Raw genomic sequence first — 6,466 nt, 5'->3', positions numbered from 1 at the left:
TAAATTTCCAAAATCAAAATTAAGAGTTTATGAAAAATTAAACTGGTATATTAGAAAACATTAGGGACAACTTAGGAAAGTTCCCAGAAATTATGTTCCCCATAAATTTTTGAGTAACCCAGTAGGAAGGAATCTATACTGGATTCCAAAATCTTTACTAAATTAGAACTATATAAGTTAGAGCTTACAGCGAGTAAATTAAATAATGAATTTCTTTATGAAGCTTTGTCTAAGGAAGTGATTGTTGCTCCAATAACCAAGAAGGCCTAGTGCCTCACCATGACTTGGAAATCGAAATATCGAAATAAAATGTTTAATTAACTTTCTGATAAAAGCATTAAAATTAAAATAAAACAATGCTTTAACAGGTTACTTAAATAATTTTTTTCTGCACATGAATTTTGAAAAATACTTAGGAAAATTTTTTTAATAGTATTTTTTTGTTTAAATCGATTCAGGAAATTAGAAATTAAATTATTTACACTTGAAAAATCTTTAAAACTATTTTTAAAAAAAGAAAAGAAAAAATTATTATTAGAAAGTTTGTTGGTTTAAGTTGAATTTTTTTTTAGACTTAGAAATTTATGGAAACTGACTTAAGTTTTTCGGAAAATGCTTAGCTTGGATTTTGAAAAATATTTCTGAACAAAAAAAATTACAAAAGTATTTTCTCAGTTAAATTACTTCTTAATTTAGATTTTTTCCCCCTAACTTAGTAATGTTTTCAACTTAGAAAATGTTTTGAAATTACTTTTAAAATGAACTTAGCATTTTTTTTAAAGATGACTTAGAAAATCTTTGGATTTTTGAAATGACTTGAAGAACTGTTTTTACCCCATTTTTACTGTGATCAAAGGGGGAGAATTAAGTAACAAGTTTAGGGGGAGTTAGGATAATTAAAAAAAAAATTCTAACATATGTTGCAAATTTTATTATTGCAATTTTTTGTGCCAAAAATATTAGTTTAGTAAATTACTATTTGTTTGTTTTACCCTAACTTAAACTTGGGTTGATGCACATCAAAAATGGGGAGATTGTTGGACCCCGCGGTTGTTTTGATGTGATCAACCAAGTTTAGGTTAGGTCCTGTTTTGTCTGATCCCTGTGTCTAAGTGTGCAGGAGCTTAGGAGTGCAGGAAGTCGAGCGGAAGACGCAGCTAGCGAAAAGGACGGCACGGGAAGGGAGCTGACGAGCTCGGTGCGTCCGAAGGACGAGAAAGCTGCGGAAGAGTACACCGGTGGGAGTGAAGAACATGCGCGGCGTTCGAGGGACGTAAAGCCGGGAAGGAAGGCTGCTCGAGGAGAAGGTCGGGAATTGGGTTCGGGTGAGCCCTATTCCGGTTGGCCAAAATCACCCAAGCAAACGGAGCCGGAGCAGAAGAGACCCGAACAAAGACGAGCTGAAACAGAGCAGAAGACCTGGACGAAAAGTCAACCCAGTTGACTTTCCGGGTTCGGGCGCCCGGACCCGGATTTTGACCAAGATCGCGTCAATATATATATATATATATATATATATATATATATATATATATATATATATATATATATATATATATATATATATATATATATTATTTAGCTAAATCCAAATAAATAGTTAAATAAAATCTCTAAAACTAAATTAGGGCAAAACCCTAATCAAAAACAACCTCAATCAATACACCCAAATTAAATCCAATGGTCAATTAGGGTTAGTTACCTTAACCCCAAACAATCCATTAGATAGAAATCCAAAACCTAAATCCAATTACATATGAACAACTAATTATAACCTTAAATCTAAAACATGATCTACCACATGTTCCATTCTAAATTCAATTCAAACATAATCCTAATTCAAATCTACACCTGATCATGTAATCAAATCCCTACAGCATACCTAAATCCCAGCTACTGTTTATGCTGAAACAAGGATCACAGATGGATGGGTTCCTGCCGAACCAAGATCACCTTCACAAAACAGATCCTCACTGATGCAAATCAATCGGATCAAGTAGAGATCTTGCAGTGATCGGCAATAGAGACTAAACAGGAAAATTAATGATCAATCAACCATCCTTCTAGACTCTGCCCGGTAGCTCAAGAACAACTCCTTGATACATCTCCAAATCCGTGACCTAAATCCGCAGCCAAGAAAATGAGGATCAAGAACAGAGAAGTATCGGGGAACAAAGAATAGGATTGAACAAACACAGTGAAGATAAGGCTGTTACCTCACCACACCGCCATCATTGGACAGATCCGACGAAGCCCTACCTCTCTGGATCACCTCCCGATGGCATTGCTGCCCAATTCCAGCAAGAAATAAGGTGCGGACTGCTCTGTCAGCATCACGAGGGGAGGAGAGGGAAGGCCTACCAGTCGGAGACGATGCGAGATCCGGCTCCTCACCGTGCCCTAGCCATCGATTGTCAACGATTGGTCGCAAAATCTACCGAAATAGAACCCCTCGACCAGATCTGGCTTAGACTTCCTTGGCATTGTCGAGCTCCGGTGACTCCACTAGTTTCCGTCGAGGTCGACGGTCGTCGGAACCGTGGTTGTGCTTCGTTCGTGAGAGAGAGACAGTTAGAGGAGTTGGGGAGATCGAGGAAGGAGAAGACTCGGGTGATCGGCGTCGGGTTTGGGGGAAACGGTGATTTGGGAAGGGAATAAAAGAAAAAGGAAAAAAATTTATATAATAAACATTTTCTCACTTAAATGGGTATTCCAAACAGGCTTTATCTGTGTCCGCCGATCGATCCCCTCAAAACCCTCCGTACGAGCTCCGAAAAATTCTCAGAAAATTTCTAAAAATTTCGAAAAAATGTTATAAGGCTATTTCTCAAATAACCCTATTATTTAAATTTTTTGATATCTCACATAATTAATAGTAAACTATCTATATTTCACTAAATAAGGAAATAGAGATAACTAAATTTCATGAAAAAAATTTCTATGGGTTCCTAATTTTCTCCTAATCATAAAAATATCCTAATCCACAATTTTAACATAATATATTGAGTGTGGTGATTTTTAACATGAATTAAGTCACATTCATGTTAAAAAATTAACCACACTCAATATATTAGGTTAAAATTCTAGATTATGATATTTTTATAATGAGGAGAAAAATATGAATGTATAGAAACTTGTTTCATAAAATTCTGAGATCTCTATGTCTATATTTAGAGCCTCCGATTTATTTTTATTTTCTTAATTATTTTTTTTATTCCGGGATGAATCTTGGATTCGTCCCAGATTTTGGGACGAATTCCTAGATTCGTCCCAGATTTTGGGATGAATTCCTCTATTCGTCCTAGATTAGGGACAAATCCAGTATTTGTCCCATATTTTAAAAAATAATAAAAAAAGAATAATCAATCGGAAGCCGTAAATATTAACCTAGAGATGTCGGAATTTCATGAAACAAGTTTCTATAGATTTCTAATTTTCTCGTGATCTTAAAAATAACTTCATTCATAATTTTAACATAATATATTGAATGTGTTGATTTTTTTACCATGAATTAGGTCATATTCATGTTAAAAAAATCATCACACTTAATATATTAGGTTAAAATCCAGGATTATGATATTTTTATTATCAAGAGAAAAATGAGAATGCATAGAAACTTGTTTCATAAAATTCTGGGATCTTTAAGTCCATATTTAGGGCTTCCAAATGATTTTTATTTTTTTTTTAAATCTAGGATGAATCCAAGATTCGTCCCAGATTTTGGGATGAATCCCAGATTCGTCCCAGATTTAAAAGAAAAATAAATGAAAAATTAATCAGAGGCACTAAATATGGACCTAGAGATGTCAGAATTTTATAAAACAAGTTTCTATGGATTCCTAATTTTGTACCGATTATAAATATGTCCTCATCCATAATTTTAACCTAATATATTTAGTGTGGAGATTTTTTAACCCTAATTACGTTAAATTTAGGTTAAAAAATCACCACACTCAATATATTATTTTAAAATTAAGGATGAGGATATATTTATGATCAAGAGAAAATTAAAAACTCATAGACTCTGGTTTCATGAAATTCTGACATCTGTAGGTCTATATTTTAAGTTTTAGACACATATTCAAACATGCGTTGAACGTTACAACAACAACAACAACAACAACCAAGCCTTTTTCCCACTAGGTGGGGTCTGCTGTATGAATCCTTTTACACCATTGAGCTCTATCTCCTATTATATCATCATCTATATTTAAATAAATTTTATCCTATTTTATTGTTGTTAGCCAAGTCTTTTTTTGGTCTTCCTCTTCCTCATTTGATATGCATGTTTATCATAGTTTCAAATCGCCTAACTGGAGCATTTATTGTTCATCTAAGTATATGTCCGTACCATCTTAAACATATCTCTCAGAGTTTTTCCTCAATAGATGCAACTCCGACTTTCTCTCTAATGCTCTCATTTCTTATTTTGTCCATCTTCGTATGCCCACACATCCACCTTAACATCCTCATCTCTGCAACTCTCATCATCTGCTCATGTACTCGAGTCATAGCCCAACGTTCAGCTCCATATAACATAGCAGGTCTAACTGCGATTTTATAGAACTTACCTTTAAGTTTAAGAGATACTTTACGATCACATAAAACACTCGACGCTCCCCTCCATTTCACCCATCCTGCTTGTATTCTATGTAAGACATCTCTCTCAATCCCTCCATCATTTTGTAAAAATGATCCTAAATATTTAAATCTCGTGGTTCCGGGTAAATCGTCCTCTCCTATCTTAACAATTGTTTCATTACTTCTAATATTACTAAACTTAAATTCCATATATTCTGTCTTTAATCTACTAAGCTTAAAACCTTTCCCTTCTAGTGTTTCTCTCCAAGATTCTAGCTTAGCATTTACTCCTTCATGTGTCTCATCTACCAAAATAATATCATCTGCAAACAACATGCACCACGGTACTGTGTCTTGAATGTGCGCAGTGAGTTCGTCCATAATTAGTGTAAAAAGATAGGGACTTAGAGCTGATCCTTGATGTAACCCTATCTTTATTGGAAATGCTTCAGTTACTCCCTCTGAAGTCTTTACTCTAGTCGTTACATCCTCATACATATCCTTAATTAGTTCAATATATGTTACGCTTACACCTCTCTTTTCTAAAATTCTCCATATAATTTCTCTTGGGACTCTATCATAAGCTTTTTCTAAGTCAATGAATACCATGTGTAGATCTTGTTTTTGCTCCCGATATTTTTTAATTAATTGTCTAAGAAGATGTATAGCTTCTATTGTCGACCTTCCAGGCATGAACCTAAATTGATTTTCTGTCACTGTGGTCTCTTTCCTTAATCTTTTTTCTATTACTTTTTCCCAAAATTTCATAGTATGACTCATTAGTTTAATACCCCTATAGTTTGCACAATTTTGTACATCTCCCTTATTCTTATATAAGGGAACTAGAGTACTTATCCTCCATTGATCAGACATCTTTTTCGTTTTCAATATCATGTTAAATAATTTTGTAAGCCATTCAATACCTTGTTTCCCTAAGCACTTCCATACCTCTATCGGAATATCATCTGGTCCAATGACTTTTCCATTGTGCATCTCATTTATAGTTTGTTTTACTTCTGAAGTTTGAATTATACGATAAAAATTAAAATTTCTATGCTCATTTGACCTAATTAAATTACCTAAGTTAAGCTGGTCATCTAAACCTTCATTAAAAAGTTGATGAAAATACCGCTTCCACTGCTCTTTTATTTCTCCATCGTTTACTAATACCCTATTACATTCATCTTTAATATATTTTATTTGGTAAAGATCTCTTGTTTTTCTTTCTCTCACTTTAGTTATTCTATAAATGTCTTTTACCCCTTATTTTGTATCCAATTTTTGATATAACCATTCAAAAGTTTCATTTTTTACTTCACTTATTATTTTCTTAGCTTCTTTCTTGGCTATTGTATATTTTTTTCAAGTTTTCCTCGTTCTTACAAATATATTGTAAGATATCGGAAAATTTAAATAAATAGGTTATTTGGGAAATAGCCTTATAAAATTTTTCCGAAATTTTAGGAATTTTCTGAGAATTTTTCGGAGCTCGTACGATGGGTTTTGAGGGGATCAATTACGGGTACGGATAAAGCCTGTTTGGGATACCCATTTAAGTGAGGAAATGTTTTAATATATATTTCCTTTTCTTTATTTCATTCTCCCTTAGAACGTCGATCCTGACCTGACCTTTCCCCTCTCTGCCGACGCGAATTCCCGATCTCTCCCCTGATCTCCCTCCGTCCAACGCACTCTCTCTCTCGCGGACGAATAGAAGACGACAGGAGCACCTCCAGCGCTCGTCGGTGTCGCTCGAGGGGGGAAGTCGCCGGAGCTCGACGAAAACCAGCGGAGTCTATCTGTTTCGGAGGTTTCTGTGCGAGCGTCGACAGCACGGCGGCTAGGGCATCGACGGGAGGTTTGATTTGCATCGTCTCCCAATCAA

The 6,466-nt window shown here is 34.8% G+C and overlaps 1 long non-coding RNA gene across 1 annotated transcript; it reads right to left on the bottom strand.

Moving 5' to 3' along the window:
* Positions 1 to 1,694: 1,694 nt before the first annotated feature.
* LOC122012465 lies at positions 1,695 to 2,646 on the bottom strand. The gene is made up of 2 exons (XR_006120224.1): positions 2,217 to 2,646; positions 1,695 to 2,120 (listed from the first exon to the last, which is right to left on the bottom strand). It is a non-coding gene; the product is annotated as an uncharacterized LOC122012465 (long non-coding RNA).
* Between the last annotated feature and the right edge of the window lie 3,820 nt (positions 2,647 to 6,466).

Source organism: Zingiber officinale, chromosome 1A (genome assembly GCF_018446385.1).
Source record: "Zingiber officinale cultivar Zhangliang chromosome 1A, Zo_v1.1, whole genome shotgun sequence".
Classification (NCBI taxonomy): Eukaryota; Viridiplantae; Streptophyta; class Magnoliopsida; order Zingiberales; family Zingiberaceae; genus Zingiber; species Zingiber officinale.
The sequence above is the reverse complement of the archived record's forward strand: the minus strand, read 5'-3'. Positions and strand labels throughout refer to the sequence as shown.